We start from the raw sequence: 15,499 nt of genomic DNA on the forward strand, positions 1-15,499 counted from the left end.
ACATACAGTTTATGGGCTTCGAACACTGGTTTTCAACAATTCAATTTGAGTGTCTTTTGAACTATCAAGAGACATAGAGGTTTACTCTACCAGGTAAATTAGTTCACTAAGGAAAAGGCGACATGCTTCTTTGTTCTCTTATGGAATAGTATCTGCAACTGAATGCATTTTCAAAATACACCAGCATATGCTCATACTTGTAAAAATACAAACTAAAAAATAATTGAATTATCACTCTTCTTAATGTACTTTCAGTATATTTATTTACACGGAGAGTACAAGAGGCAATAAATAATTTATACTTACTTCAAAACAGTGATTTGTCACGTAATTATATGCAATCTCTTCGATTCAGTAAGCATTTACTAAAAATTGCTTTATTCCTACCACTGTACTATTTATCTAAAACCTATGAACACAAAAAGGACTCAACAGGCTCTAAGAAAACTTTGATTTTTTTTACAAGGAGACAAAATTAACATAAATAAAACAATTAGAAAAAAATGGGTAGGTTAAAAATTAATGACTGATAAAATGTGTTTATGCACAGAGACGTGTTAGTGGGAAAAAAAGGGACAGTTCACACGGGCCAGTGTTGTTAGGGAAGGCGCCTGAAGTAGGATCTCGCTGAAAACAACCATTCGTGGTTATATTTCGACAGTGCCACATGACCAACAATCATATCTGTAAACCAGAAACATTTTACCCTCAATGAAAATGTTCCCTATCAGAGCATGCTGAAGAGGACGATTCTACCGGCGTCTGCCTCAGATGTCTAATGTAAAGACCGAGAGGGTCAAGTGGTACTTTGGTCAGTACAATCGAAAATGTGCTAAATATACAAATATGGGTTCAGGAAGAAGGCAAAATAAAAAAGTGTCTAAGGGGCAGGATATCGACCCAACACAAAATTAAATCAGTATTGTGAAGTATTATGACCTTTCCTTGGAAAAAAAAAAGTATGTGAATTCAACTATAATTTTCCAAGAGATTGGGTTAAGAAACCAAGTCTACGGTTTAATACATTTTCTTTTAAAGGTTTATTAAGTTGCTTCACATAAAAGTTCCTGTAGAACTCACAAGAAAAACTGCCCTTTGCTAGACTGGATTGTTGTTCTCAATTATGCACTTGCTCCCTGTAAGAGAAATATACACCTGTACCCTTTGCTATGCCACCTTGGGGTGCTTTGCACTACGCAGAGTATGCATCTCTACCCACTTGGCCATGTGGCTTGTTTTGACCAACAGACTGAGAATTAACAGTGTACCTAATTCAACTTGAGACTCTAAGAGGCCTGGCAAATTTCTGCTCTCCTCCAGAAGAGCATGCTGCAGGTACCAACTTCTCCTTCTTCAGCCCTGTCCCAGGATAAAGACACGTGGAATAGACCTGAACTCCTACCTTAACTTTGGAGGCCAGCCCACCCCTGCCAAACCCAACCAAGAGCAGCCAAACCACAGTCAATCTGCCAATTTATGAATGTGAAATAAATAATTGTGGTTCTAAGCCACTAAGATTTGGAGGCTGTTATGCAGCATTATCACAACAAAAAAACCAAAACACTCTTAGAAATATCCTGATCCACAAATTATTTTGTGGATTTTTACCAGGAAGATCAAAGCCATATAGTACATACTACTGTCTATAAGAAGAACTCTACCGGGGCCCCTGGGTGCTTCAGTCGGTTAAGCAGCTGCCTTCAGCGCAGGTCATGATCCCAGGGTCCTGGGATCAAGCCCCACATCGGGCTCCCAGCTCGGCAGGGAGCCTGTTTCTCCCTCTCCCTCTGCCTGCCTCTCTGCCTACTTGTGCTCTCTATCTCTGTCAAATAAATAAATAAAATCTTAAAAAAAAAAAAAAAGAAGAAGAAGAAGAAGAACTCTACCAAGGCGTGGAATACCAAAGCCCAGAGACAGAAGCAGCCAATTGACACAAATAGCCAAGAAAGCTTCCTTTCCTTCCAGTTGTCATTTACCCCATAACCAATGTGTGTGGCTATGGAAGTTTAGCCATAAGAAGGCATCATCCGACACCAAGGGTAATTTATGCACATCTTGGTATATTCACCTATAGATTTTGATATTACTTCTTGTTATGAGGCAAAATGTGTTACCCCGCCCCCCAAAATGTTTAAGTTGTATCCACAGTACCACATAACATGACCTTATCTGGAAAAAGAGTACTTGCAGATGCAATTAGTTAAGATGAGGTCATACTGGAGTATGGTGGGCCTCTCATCCAATAAGACCAGTGTCCTTTTAAGAAGATGGCCATATGAAGCTAGAGACAAACAGGGAGAACACTGGGGGACAACAGAAGCAGAGATTAGGGTGACACAGCTGCAAGCCAAGGATGCCAAGGACAGCCAGCAAAGCACCAGAAGCCAGAAGAGGCAAGGGAGCTTTTCTCTTATTCCACAGAGGTCAAGGCTCTACCAACACCTGGATTTTAGACTTCTAGCCTCCAGAGCTGCAGCACAAATCTCTGTTGTTTTAAGCTACCCAGTTTGTGCTACTTAGTCAGAGCAGCCCTAGGAAACTAATTCACTTATTTTATTTATTTATTTTTTAAAGATTTTATTTATTTGACAGAGAGAGACGCAGCGAGAGAGGGAATACAAGCAGGGGGAGTGGGAGAGGGAGAAGCAGGCTTCCCGCAGAGCAGGGAGCCCGATGCGGGGCTTGATCCCAGGACCTCGGGATCATGACCCGAGCCCAAGGCAGATGCTTAATGACTGAGCCACCCAGGCGCCCTCTAATTCACTTATCTTAAATTGTATACACTAGCATTGTTCCAAAAGAATACTGCATCAAAAATGTTGTTACTTTCCCACCATGGCTATTCTGCCACTTCCTCTTATAATTTAAAGAAATGTGAGCCAGTAATTGAGAACACTGGTAGAATTTTTTGAGTATTAGAGCAGAAAGCCCCCACAGTTAATTAACATCTGTACCTAGGAGATAATTTAAACATAGCTTATTTGAATAGGGGGACAAAGAACTGACCTGATTATCAAGAAATAAACTTAACATAAAAAGGGTTTTGAAATATTCTGAGAATATAGCATCCCCACATATTATGCTGCTCTTATACTCTGGCGATTTTAGTCTAACCATCTCACGCTGCTAGGTTTCCTGTGCATAGTTATGCTATCTTGTACCATTTGGTTTTTTGTTTTTTAAAGGTTTTATTTATTTATTTGACAGAGAGAGAGACAGTGAGAGAGGGAACACAAGTAGGAGTGGGAGAGGGAGAAGCAGGCTTCCCACCAAGCAGGGAGTCCAATGCGGGGCTCGATCCCAGGACCCCGGGATCATGACCTGAGCCGAAGGCAGACGTTTAACGACTGAGCCACCCAGGTGCCCCTACCATTTTGTTTTTGTTGTTGTTGTTGTTAAAGATTTTATTTATTCATGATAGATAGGGGGCAGGAAAGGGAGAAGCGGACTCCCCGCAGAGGAGGGAGCCAGGACCCAGGATCAGGACCTAAGCCAAAGGCAGATGCTTAACCGACTGTGCCACTCGGGAGCCCTATCTTGTATCATTTTCTAATTGATTGCTCATCATGCCCCATCCTTCTAATCATACTGTAAACTCTCTAAAGGCAGGGAATGTGTCTTATGTTTTATGTGCATGGGCACATGCACATACACACATGACAATTTCTAGTTTAGGCTAGCACAGGATTTATGTTTAGTAAGTTCATTTTTAATTTGTTATGGCTAAATACCATACAGAAACTGACTTCAGGGCATGGAACGATAAGGTCTCACCTTTTATTTAGGTCAGTGGTCTCCATTTTTAAAAGTTATATTCTACATCAATAAAAGTATCTGAGCATATTTTTACTTATAAAAAACATGTGTTCTGCACTAATATATGCATTATAAAACATATAACAAAAATAGAAATCATGAAAAGATGATACAGACGTTCTAGCAAATTCTTCCCTTACCATCATGGGGCACATGAACCCCAGTTGGGAAACCACTGGCCCAGACTACGAGGGTAGATATATGAAAGCGTTTCCTAGGATTTTTGTCCTTTCCAGGAAATGCAAGATCTATGAGAATCTATCATATTTATAAACTTTAAACATTCTCTGGAAGATTCCTTAAATTGTCCTGATCAAACAAGCAATATTTTTGAGTTGATGATAGGGTGTCCTTGCAATTAGGATTAGTTTGTATATTACTGGACCCCAATTGTAAATCCACAGCCAACCATGGTGTTCTCTGCAACTGAGCTCTTTAGTTTTTTAGGCTTTGGGAATGAAAATTTATTACCAAAACTTCAGCTAAATATCTATAAGACTGAGAGAACCAAATGAGGTAATATTTTGATTTTGAAAAGAAAGGAAGGAGAAGGTTGGACAGAAGAAAAATGGAAGAGAAAACTCATAAATCATGTCTTAAGAATATTGTCAACACAACACCACCCAATCTTCCTGTGTCCCATGTGCACATATATGAACAACATTGCTAGAAAACAGTAGGGAAGAGAGTAACATAAAACACAGTCCTATCAGCCTACTGTAAGAACAACGAAGCCATAAAACAAGCCAATATTTAATTTGTGGTACAAATAGTTAAGTGACAAAATAACTAAAGCCAGGGGTAGAGTAGATGTCTTGGAAAGTGTTCATGGAACTAAGCATCAACCTTGTGCAGAATGGTGGCTTTAAAGGAAGAAAAGGGCAAGGAAATTTCAGATAAAGGGGGCAGTCAAAAGGCCGGAGGCAGGAATTACCCGGTGTGTGTGTGAGAGAGGTACTGGGGCGCCAAGTTCATTCGGGTGGGGAGTGGGAGATAGAGATGAATGCCTGAAATGCGGAGACAATGCAGAGCCTTAGCAGCATTTTCTCGCTTAAACCTCCATGAGAAAGCCACCACCACTAAAACGTCAATCATCTCATTTGGTCTACTTATTCTTGAAGAACTGGCCTTGGGGCTGATCTATACCCAAAACAAGCAAGCTAAGTGCAAAAAATGTGAAGCAGATGGCATGTGGGTGAAAATTTTGGGGAAGTGAAATATTAGTAGCTTTGAAAGGAGGAAGAGAAAGTAAAATACGTCAAAATGAATATGCATTTGGTAAAGAAAAGTTGAGACTATAAGAATCCTAGGACACCTAAATTTTGGTAATTTCTAACAAATATCATTATAATACATACGAATAATACAAATTCAAAAAATAGAAATTGCCTATGATCCCATCAATGGGGAAAAAGCTTTACTATTTTGTCACTTTCCTGTCTTTTCTTCTATGCAGGTGCATTTTAAAATCAAATTAGGATCCTTTTGTGCATACAGTTTGGTAAACTATATACTATCACTTAAAAAATGACTCCACTGTTGGATTTGTCTCAAATTTTCCAACTGTCACCCTTGATGATAACTAATTACTACAGTTGCTTACTCTGTGACAGTACTTTACATATATTAATCTAATTCTCAATACTATGTGGGAGGTAGATACTATTATCTTCATTTTATACATGAGAAAATCAAGGAGAAACTAACGTGCCTAAGTTCACATAGCTGGTAAACGGTGGAAGAGGATCCCAAGCCGGGCAACTGGTTCCAGTAGCCCTCCTCCTAACCCCGGGACCACTCCACAGGCCCCCCAGAGACAGTGTGCTGATCGTTGAAATGGAACCTCATTCCTGATTTCCTTAGGAGGTGCTCTTAGAATAAAACCACCGGTGCCAAAAAATTCTACTAGCTAACCTGTTCTCAATCTAAAGTACACCAACAGACCCTCTCACCATCCTGAAAAAGGAACATGACCCAGTCTCAACTTTGCCAGCACCATAATGGACTTTTAAAAATCTAATTACAATCTGCATTTCTCTGGTGCAATTAAGTTGAATGTGTTGTCTTGGCTCTTTGTAGTTACTGTTTTGTGAATTTCCTGTTCCTGCTATCGACTGTGTCCCTCGCCCCCAAATTCATATGTTGGCAACCTAATGCCCAGGTGATAGTATTAGGTGGTGCCCTTGCTAAGTGATTAGGTCATGAGGTCAGACCAGCCCCCTCATCAGTGGGATCAGGGCCCTCATAAAAGAGGTCCCAGAGGGGGGTGGGAGGGATGGGGTGGCTGGGTGATAGACATTGGGGAGGGTATGTGCTATGGTGAGCGCTGTGAATTGTGCAAGACTGTTGAATCACAGATCTGTACTTCTGAAACAAATAATGCAACATATGTTAAGAAAAAAGAAAAAGAAGAAGATAGCAGGAGGGGAAGAATGAAGGGGAGTAGTCGGAGGAGCAGATGAACCATGACAGACAATGGACTCTGAAAAACAAACTGAGGGTTCTAGAGGGGAGGAGGGTACGGGGATGGGTTAGCCTGGTGATGGGTATTAAAGAGGGCACATTCTGCATGGAGCACTGGGTGTTATGCACAAACAATGAATCATGGAACACTACATCAAAAACTAATGATGTAATGTATGGTGATTAACATAACAATAAAAAAGAGGTCCCAGAGAGATCCCTGGCTCCTTCCACCACGTAAGAACACAATGAGGTATCAGCAGTCCACAACCTGGAAGAGAGGTTTTGCCACAGCTCAACCATGCTGACACCCTGATCTCAGACGTCCAGTTCCCAGAACTGTGAGCAATAAATGTTGCTGTGTATAAGCCCCCAGTGTATGCTATTTTGTTATAGCAGCCTGAATGGACTAAAACAATTCCTTACTAGAATGTTTTATAAAGCATTAAGGCATATTAAATTAAACTATTTTGTAAAGTGCTATGATTTGAGATATCAGAGGGCTGCTAATGAGCTGTTTCAGTAGGACCCAATTGACAGGCAATATGTTGAAGGAATCACCAGGACCTAGGAAGGAGGGCTCAGTTGTAAACACCCGGGACAGAGCAGACACTCCCAACCCACTAATGGCCCAAGACTGTGCTTTACATCATACAGCAGGGACTATTCTCATCCAATGGCTAGGAAACTCATTACTGCCACTCAGGACACCCTAGGATCAACATGTCTGAGGAAACAAATCAGTAAATCTGATGTTTGCTGAGTGAGGTCAGAATTACAGCAGGAAAATCAAAGATTTTGAAGGATCTCATACCTACAAAGTCATCTTGCAAATTTTTCCTACTCTACAAGGCATACCTGATTAGTGATCAGAATCATCCACCAGTCAGGATTCCACATGAACAGTGCTGAACAAACACTATTATATTCTTACTCTCTAAATCCTCTGTTAATCAGTCAACAGCAAATTACCTCGTGCCAGGCACACTGCAATAAAACTGAGCACACAGGATACCCTGATTACTTGGCTTGGAATTAAAAATACCTCATTCGCATGCATAAGAGTCACTTCTTAGGATAGACCACTCTCCAGACAGTTCATGTCATCTGTCAGGGTCAATGTTTAATGGCATCCTATTTGGAAGCTTTTGCCACTCTGTGTATCAATTACAGAGGGAAACCCAAGGGTGGAGGCATAAAAGACACTCTCCAAGATGAGGGCCATAATGAAATATGAAAGTTATTTTGAATGAGTGTTAACACAATGTTTGAGAGAGAATTAGAGAAGCCAGGATGCTAGAGAAAATGATACAGGCATGTATTCTACTGGGGGGCTGGGGGGAAGAGGAGAAGAGGGATGAATGGTTAAATAAGCTTCAAGCTGGGCTTTTTTTTTTTAACCAATCTTAGCATGCTATCCAAAATCAGAGTTAATTTCTACTAGAAAAGCAATTTTTTTGTTTATGAGAAATGCCTATTCCCAGTATGGAAACTGATTTGGGGCACTAAATTACATGGGGAAGTCTCCATAAGTCTATGGAATCTCAACTAAGAATGGCCCCTAGAGAAGACACCAGAACTGGGTGGGGCTTGCTAAGGAAAATGGGAGCACAGAATGTCCTAAGCAGAGGGAACAACAGCACGGAGAAGGAAAATCATATACTATGCATGTGCAAGAAGTGACAAGCAGTTTTGTATGACAGCAGAGATTCTTAACTTGGGGTCCATATACAAGGATGTGCAGGCAAAATGGTGTGTGGTGCGTGATGAGACCATGAACTTTCATCAGATTTTCATAAAGGGTCCATAATTTAGGGCAGGGGTAGGGTGGTAGTCAAGAACAATTGTGGGCCAAATGCATGACAGGGAGGTACAGGGGGCAACAGATGAATTCCTCAGAGTCCCAGAGACCACTAAGATCTCTGGCGGACTCCTCCCTGTGTAGGATGATTCGCAGAGGAAAGTTGAGAAGGAAGACTGGCTGAAAAGTGGTGAGCTGAGATGCAGCCGAAAGTAAAATGCAGGCAACAGTCCAAAGCATCTGAGGAGCCATACAAGGGCAGTGGAAATGGAGAGAAGGGAATTTGAGAAATGGCTGGGAGATAAAACAAGCAGGCCGAATGTTCATCTTGGTTGTAGATGCATAAAAATCACCAGGGGATTCCCAATGAACGGCACTTGTCGCCAGTGGAGAGGGGAAGCACGTAACTGGGGAAAGGGGAGTCCTTTGATTATATACCCATTTGTATCTTTTGAATCACATGAAGGTAGTACCTGCCACAAAAATAAATTTTTAAAAAAGACATAGAGGTTATTGAAATGAAATGCTTCTGGGTAAAAATCTACCCACATCTCTCTTCAGACGACTCTAAAGTTTCACACTGCATTTTTGAATTCAGATTATTTTTGCCCCAAAGGTTCCAGGACCACACGCATGACTGAACCTTAAGAAGGGCCAATCTCTCTGTTGAGCTGGGTGAAAACATTATCAAACTGAACTTCGCATCATATAAATAACTCAGATAAATAACAGTAAATAACTATGTAGTTACATTCAACCAACTTAACAGGTAGTTGTCAAAATACCAGAATGAAGAAAGTTTAGTCAATTAACTTAGCTTGATCTTTTAAATTTTATGGCAAATAAATGAGGCACATAGAAGAATCTAGTAATCTGATTCATTAAAACAGAGATGGATCAAATAAATTACTGATATGAAAGAGGTCAGATTTGAGGTTTGGTGTGGTGAGTGTTAAGCTAGTTTAGGCTAGCCCCTTGGCTAAAAATGACTTTTTAAAAATTATATGAAATGAATCTCCTGTTCAGTCTAATAAAGCACATAAGGTAGATTCCAGAAATAATTGACTTAAACTGAATGGTTTGACCAATTTTAAATTGGTGGTAAGTGGACGCAAATTTAATATTACAAAATAAATGGAATTTAGTTTTGCAAAACTATGGAACATTGTTTTCCATTTGGCTATATAACCTCAAATATACTAAACTTGCAACACTTATTCAAAACATACTTAATGGAATCGATTAAATTTGCTAATCAAAAACATATGTGTCCAGAGATCGATTCTGCAAATGTTTTCACTTGGTTTTATGTATTGTTTTGCCTTGTTTCACAAAGGATATGAGTCAGCTTTAAATAATAAATTCAATAAAGTGGGGGCGCCTGGGTGGCTGAGATGGTTAAGCGTCTGCCTTCGGCTCGGGTCATGATCCCAGGGTCCTGGGATCGAGCCCCGCATTGGGCTCCCTGCTCGGCGGGGAGCCTGCTTCTCCCTCTGCTTCTCTCTCTCTCTGTCTCTCATGAATAAATAAATAAAATCTTTAAAAAATAAATAAATAAATTCAATAAAGTGGGAAAATGTAATTAGATGAAAATCAGAAATGAGAAAAACAAGGTAGTACAGAAGCTCAATACCAAAGGGAAAGTTAGAACATCAATATTAGGTCATAGGTTTTTATAGGGTTATTAAAATCAAGTTGCAAATTTGATTCAGCATTTGCTAGTTGCCAAATCAGAAAGGGAAATATAATCAATTATCTGATGCTAGTTTTGCATGATGAAAAAAAGGCACAGAACAGTTGTGCAGGGCAAGTAAATCTTTTCTTTGGCCTCTATCGCTAAATGGAACTTCCCTGGGTCTTCACACAAGAGCTGCAAAAGGAACGATGATCTTGGTAAGGACATCTCTTAAGTAACCTAACTTAGGTTCGTTGTAACTGCTGTTATAGTAGAATCCCTCCACATATGCACAGTTGGGGGTGGGGTGCAAGAGCTGCAAAACAAGTCACCAAAGTACATCATTTCTGAAAATTTGGCTAGACTCCTAGTCTAACATCTAGAATTGGAATGGAATGCGTGGACCTTATGGCCTTTATTACCACCAACCTTCTAGAACCATCATTTCTCTCCATTAAGATTCAGATCAAATTCATAAGCTGACAACTGATATTCTCTGGCATGTACAGAAATAAAGGCATTCTACACCATTGTTCAGGGGAGATTAGTAGACAACAATTATTCTTCAACCACCACCTCTCCATATTTGAAATTCAAGGTCATACAAATTTTCTTTTCCATACTTTCTCTGCAACCATAACAATTTTGGTTCCAACATATGTAAATTGAGTGGATCCCACTGGATGTAAAGAACAACAACAAAACTTATAGGCTGCGATAAAAAAGAAAAAAAAAGGACAGTAAATAACATTTAGCAAGGAAGGGATAGAGGTTTTGGCAATAAAACCTTAGGAAAGGTTCAGAAAGGGAGGACAGACTATATACCTGGTCTTAGAATTGCATTCCAGTGGTGTATATGGAGGCGGGATGTTGGGGGTTCACCAGACAGGGCCCTGATAGTGAGTCATCCAATCACAGAGGCATTGTGCATTTGGATGCAGGACACACAGAGAAAAATGCCTCTCCCATTCTGAGATTAAAAACTAGCTCTTACTTGACTGGTTTCAAGGCCAAGAGGGTCAGCACAGCCTAAGTACTCAATTTCTATTTGTCAAAGGAACAAGTAAGGGTTTACTATCTGCAACAAAGTAAAAAGAGTTTACTGTACCCACAGCTGAGGGCTCTTTTGAGAAATTAAAGTGAACAAGTAAAAACAATGTGAATTAATTAACTGCTCAATATTCTTGATTACAAATGTAAGATGTATAAAATGTAAGTATCTTTATTTGGGGGAGGACATTTGCTTCATTTTAATAAATCACAATATTTTTCATATGTTCCCTCCCCCTGTTGGTTCCCCCAATCTTACCACCTTTTACATAAAAGTGTGATTTCCTCACCATCTAGGAAAGGCCCAAATAGGCTGGAGAAGCAATAGCAATAAACTATGGTTTACTGTTATTTTATGAAAATAAGTCTTCGGGGTAATATGTAGTGAGGATAGCAGCAAGGTATTAAAATGACAAAAAAGGGGCGCCTGGCTGGTTCAGTCTGTGGAGCATGCGACTCTTGATCTTGGGGTGTGAGTTTGAGCCCCATGTGGGGTGTAGAGATTACTTAAAAATAAAATCTTTAAAAAAAAAATGACCAAAAAAAGAAAGCAAATAAAAGACTGGACCACTCCCAGATAATTATGTTAAACAAAGTTACTGAAAAAAGGTTAATACTGATTCATAAAGCTTACATAACAGGAAAATAAAAACAAAATCAAAACAGGAAATTTCACAGTGCAAAAATAAAGCAAATGAAATATGATGCAGTTATCCTTGATTCTTCCAAGATAACATAAAATTTAAAAGCAAAAAGACACTGAACCCTCCAAAACCCTGATTTCCAAATTGTGAAATGTGGAAGGCAGCTATGCTCACCACTATACCATCAACACATGCAAATTGTCAAATTTGGAAATTGATACGCTTATATAGTAAAGAAAACCTGTACAGTTGAAAATATGTATCTATGCCATATATTTTGAATCATTTAGGAACCACAGACACCCCTAAATGCTTTATTTTTATCTTTACCTGTAATAAAATACATTATAATTAGATCATCTACAACTCAAGTCTAAACGGAGTTAATATGTCACTTATTAACCGAAACACTGTTACCTCTGGAGTAGCAGAATCTTCTTGTAAACATGAATTGTATTTTTGAAATTGTGTTTGAGAGTTTAATAGAAATATATTTGATTACCAACAAGACTAGAAAATCTGCAAGCTGACATGAAACGCACTTACATTAAGGGTTGAGGAGAATTACTTCATTTAATAACACAATTTAAAAAAGGACAGCATGTGGTTCTAAGAATGCCAAAATTCATACTTAAATGTTAAGACAATTTAATTTGACACTTCATACAAACAGGCAATTTTAAAAATCCAGTTAAACTTCAAGAGCCACAAGACAAATACACTGTAATCCTAAACTGTTTTTAGATGAAGCCTAAAATACACAGTTCATTCAACAAATAACTAATGAGCACCCATCACGCATCAGACGCAGAGCATTACAGAACTGAACAAGACTCTGTCCTCCTGGAGCTGACACTGGCTCATTTTCCAAAGCTCTAAACCTTAACACGTTAATATAAAATTGGAATTCACAATGACCTACTTTCCAAAACTCTAAACCTGCTTGCTTATTATAAAATAAAATTTAAAAAAAGATAGCCCCTGAAGAGATAATCTTGCCCAAAGCCCTCATGTATGAACTTCACACTTGGGGAAAAGAAAGAATTCATAAACCAGTTTCTCAAATACACAAACGGTAACACCTACTAGGCTGCGCCCAAGGCTGCCTCTGCTGGCCGCCTGGGTGCATCCTTCCAGCAGATTCTCAACTCCCGACACCTGAGTCAAACTTGCCACTCTTAACACACATCCCTTCACGAAAGCAGGAGGTTCCTGAGTAGGCAACACGAGAATACCCCAGCCTCATCTACCTCCGGAAAAATCTGACTTCTAGAAGGACCTTCCCTAATTGGCCCTAAAATGTTTATTGTAAGGGACTGAACCATCAATTGTATTCATACACAGCCAGTTCCGAAATATACAAAAAATCCCCGGAGACTTCTACGTGCTGCTAAAATAAGGCTTTGCGTGGCTACACGTTTAGCTAAAACAGGAAGAACGCATCTGCTCATTCAGCCGAAACATTACGGTGACATATTTCTACCTGAGCTGCTGAAAATCCAACGGTATTCCTCCCCTCTCCCCAACCCCGGCCCCCAAATAAGCCACTAGCCCACGGGTCCACCCCCACCCCCGACCGCCGCGCGCAGCCCACTGGGCCGGGAGGCGGGCGGGCGGGGAAGGGTCGAGCTCTCCTTCGCCACCGCTCGGCCTTCCGAGCTCCAGAAGAGGTTGTCAGGTTAACAGGGTCTGCGCCCAGCGCCATTAGCACACCTCCGAGCGCTCCGCCGACCCCGGGCGGGAGGCAAGTTTGGCCAGTCCTGGCCCCGGGCCCCCGCCTCTCCCCACCGGCAGCATCAGCTGCGGCCGGCGGCGAGGGCTGGTCCCCGCCTCACCCACCTACCTACAGGGCGGGGGCGCGGGCTCCTCGGGTCCGGGAGAAGGGGATCGGGCGCACGCATTTCTGGGAGCGGTGGCCTCTGCTGCTCGGCGCGGAGGAGAGCATCCTCTAGGGTGGGTGGAAGGAGGGGTCGGGGGAGGTTCGTGCGGCTAGGAGGAGCAGGGGCGGGAGGGAGGAGCGCCGAGGCGCGTGCCCCCGGGGACCAGCGTCCGGAGCTGGTGGACTCGGGCGCCGCCAGGACTCCTCACGCCTCTCCTCGAGCGCGGCACCTTGCCAACCCTGCAGCTGCGCCCGCGGTCAGGACATCGGCCGCGACAGGCCTGGCCGGAGGCGGGGAACTGCGGGTGGCGCGACGCGGTGCAGACGCCCGCCTCTAGCTCCGCCCGGGCCGCGCCACGCTCTGCGCCCCTCCGCAGCGGCGGGGGCCGGGGAGCTCCGCGACGGGGCTCGGCGGCTCGGGCTGCGGCATCTTCCCCGTCCCGGCGACCTCCGAGCTGGAAGGCTGGGCACCCCCGCCACCCCCGGCTGCTGCAGCGTCCGCTGTCCCGGAGCAGTCCCAGCCCCGGCCGGGCGGCTCCGCCCCGGAGAGCTGCGCGCGCGGCCTCCGCAGGCCTCGGCCCATTGTGACGCGTCCGAGAGGGAGCTCGCTGCTACCCGGCCGGCGGGACGCCGGGCGGTGAAGTCTGGGAGGGTCTTCTTACCTCGCCCCGGGCCGCATCCCCTACAGCTGGCCCGCCGTGGCCACCACTCTTCGTGGGAAGTGAGGCTTTGAGAGCAGAGCTGGAGTTATAAAGCGTCTCCCCGAGTCTTAAAGCCTTGAGTTTCCTTCCAGCTTAGGGACCACTGGCCACAATAAATTCATCCGTCTGTCCTTTTCGGCGTTACGTTTCGCAAAGGGGCCCATCATATCCTCCCCCTCCCGCTCCCGACCCTGGTACAGCATCCCGGGTGCTGCCAAACTGCAATCACTTCAGCAGTAGGGACGTAGCAACTGGGTTCTCCGGACCGGCTCTTGGCAGAGACCCGAGAGAGCCTTAGTTGGGAGGATTTGCATCAGCAACGGCGCAGTGCTGGTGAGCTTCCCATCCCCTCTTGGGAGCTGTTTCCTCTAAGGTCCCATGACCAGCACTGCAAGATGACTAGGAGGATTTGGCCTTGAGGTTTACCCTTACACACACAGAAAAAGAAAAAAAAAAAAAGTCAAGGCACAGTCTGCAGCTGGTCTGATAACATTGGTATGTCAGAGGCCATACACACAGGCACACTAGATAGCGGCCTCCTCTGAGCTGTTGATGCTGCTTATGGGCTTTGGGATTTCAGTTGCAAGTGGTCATGTTATACTATTTTGCAAGGTATGGAATAATTGCCCAATTCTGTACTGAACGTATATAAAATTGGACCTCCGGTTTACATCCTTAGGCGTTGTGTTATTTGCAAGTTATTTTCAAGGGAAAATTAGACTCTTAAAATACAAAGAGCTGATTTTATTGAATCAAAAGATTGATTGGGATCTCCAGAAAAATCAGCTGAGCCATTCTCACACTTGTTTGATGAGTGCTTTCATGATTTTGAAATCTAAGGTTACTTTTTTAAAATGGGCAAAGATAAGACATGTTCCATAGCCATACAAACTGATAAAATCGCTAAGACTTCTTGAGAGGAGTTTCATGTGGAGCAAGGTAGGAACTGAAATGCTTGGGAGTCAGGAAACAGTGGCACATGACTTGGCCACTTTGAGCACTTTGATCTAGAGCTCCAGTTTATATTCAAAAGATACCATTTATTATTCATGATATTTTACCTCCAAATTCAGAATAACTCAGTTATAGAAACGTTTATGTATATATGTGATGCATAAATGACAGAACGAAGCCACTTAAAGAGAATTTCACAGTTGCTTACTCTAACAATGCTTATAAAGAAACCTGCCTTAGAATGCAGTTTATAGGACATTTGTAGAAATGTTCAATGAGTTGCAATTCTTGACTTGTTTCCATCCTTTTGCCACCAAGAGTCCCCTTCTGTTTTTCTTTATATAGACCCCATGTTTTGGCAAGAAACTAGTGATCTTTTTTATTAGACAAAGATAGAACTGAGTATGTATTTTAAAAGTAGTAAGCAGCAATTTATAAAATGTTTGCCAGCCTTTCAAGAACATTGAAGGTAACTTAAGGATCCTCTTTCCTATCTTCAGGAACTCCTCTAGGACT

General features: G+C 42.3%; 1 protein-coding gene across 4 annotated transcripts in view; it reads right to left on the bottom strand.

The window, feature by feature from the left end:
* Positions 1–15,499, bottom strand: part of NCOA7 (nuclear receptor coactivator 7) — a 157,083-nt gene that overhangs the window by 134,274 nt on the left and 7,310 nt on the right. For 2 of the 4 annotated variants that reach the window (XM_028117017.2, XM_028117015.2), the window contains exon 1: positions 13,293–13,812. The exons of 1 other annotated variant lie outside the window; for it this stretch is intronic. The gene's annotated coding sequence lies outside the window, so the exon portion shown is untranslated. Of the gene's footprint in view, positions 1–13,292; positions 13,813–15,499 lie in introns of those variants that run through there. One more of the 4 variants, XM_088023876.1, reaches the window with a different exon arrangement.

Source organism: Eumetopias jubatus, unplaced genomic scaffold (assembly GCF_037043125.1).
Source record: "Eumetopias jubatus isolate StellerSeaLion01/CBP00866 unplaced genomic scaffold, mEumJub1_p1.0 scaffold_6, whole genome shotgun sequence".
Taxonomy (NCBI): domain Eukaryota; kingdom Metazoa; phylum Chordata; class Mammalia; order Carnivora; family Otariidae; genus Eumetopias; species Eumetopias jubatus.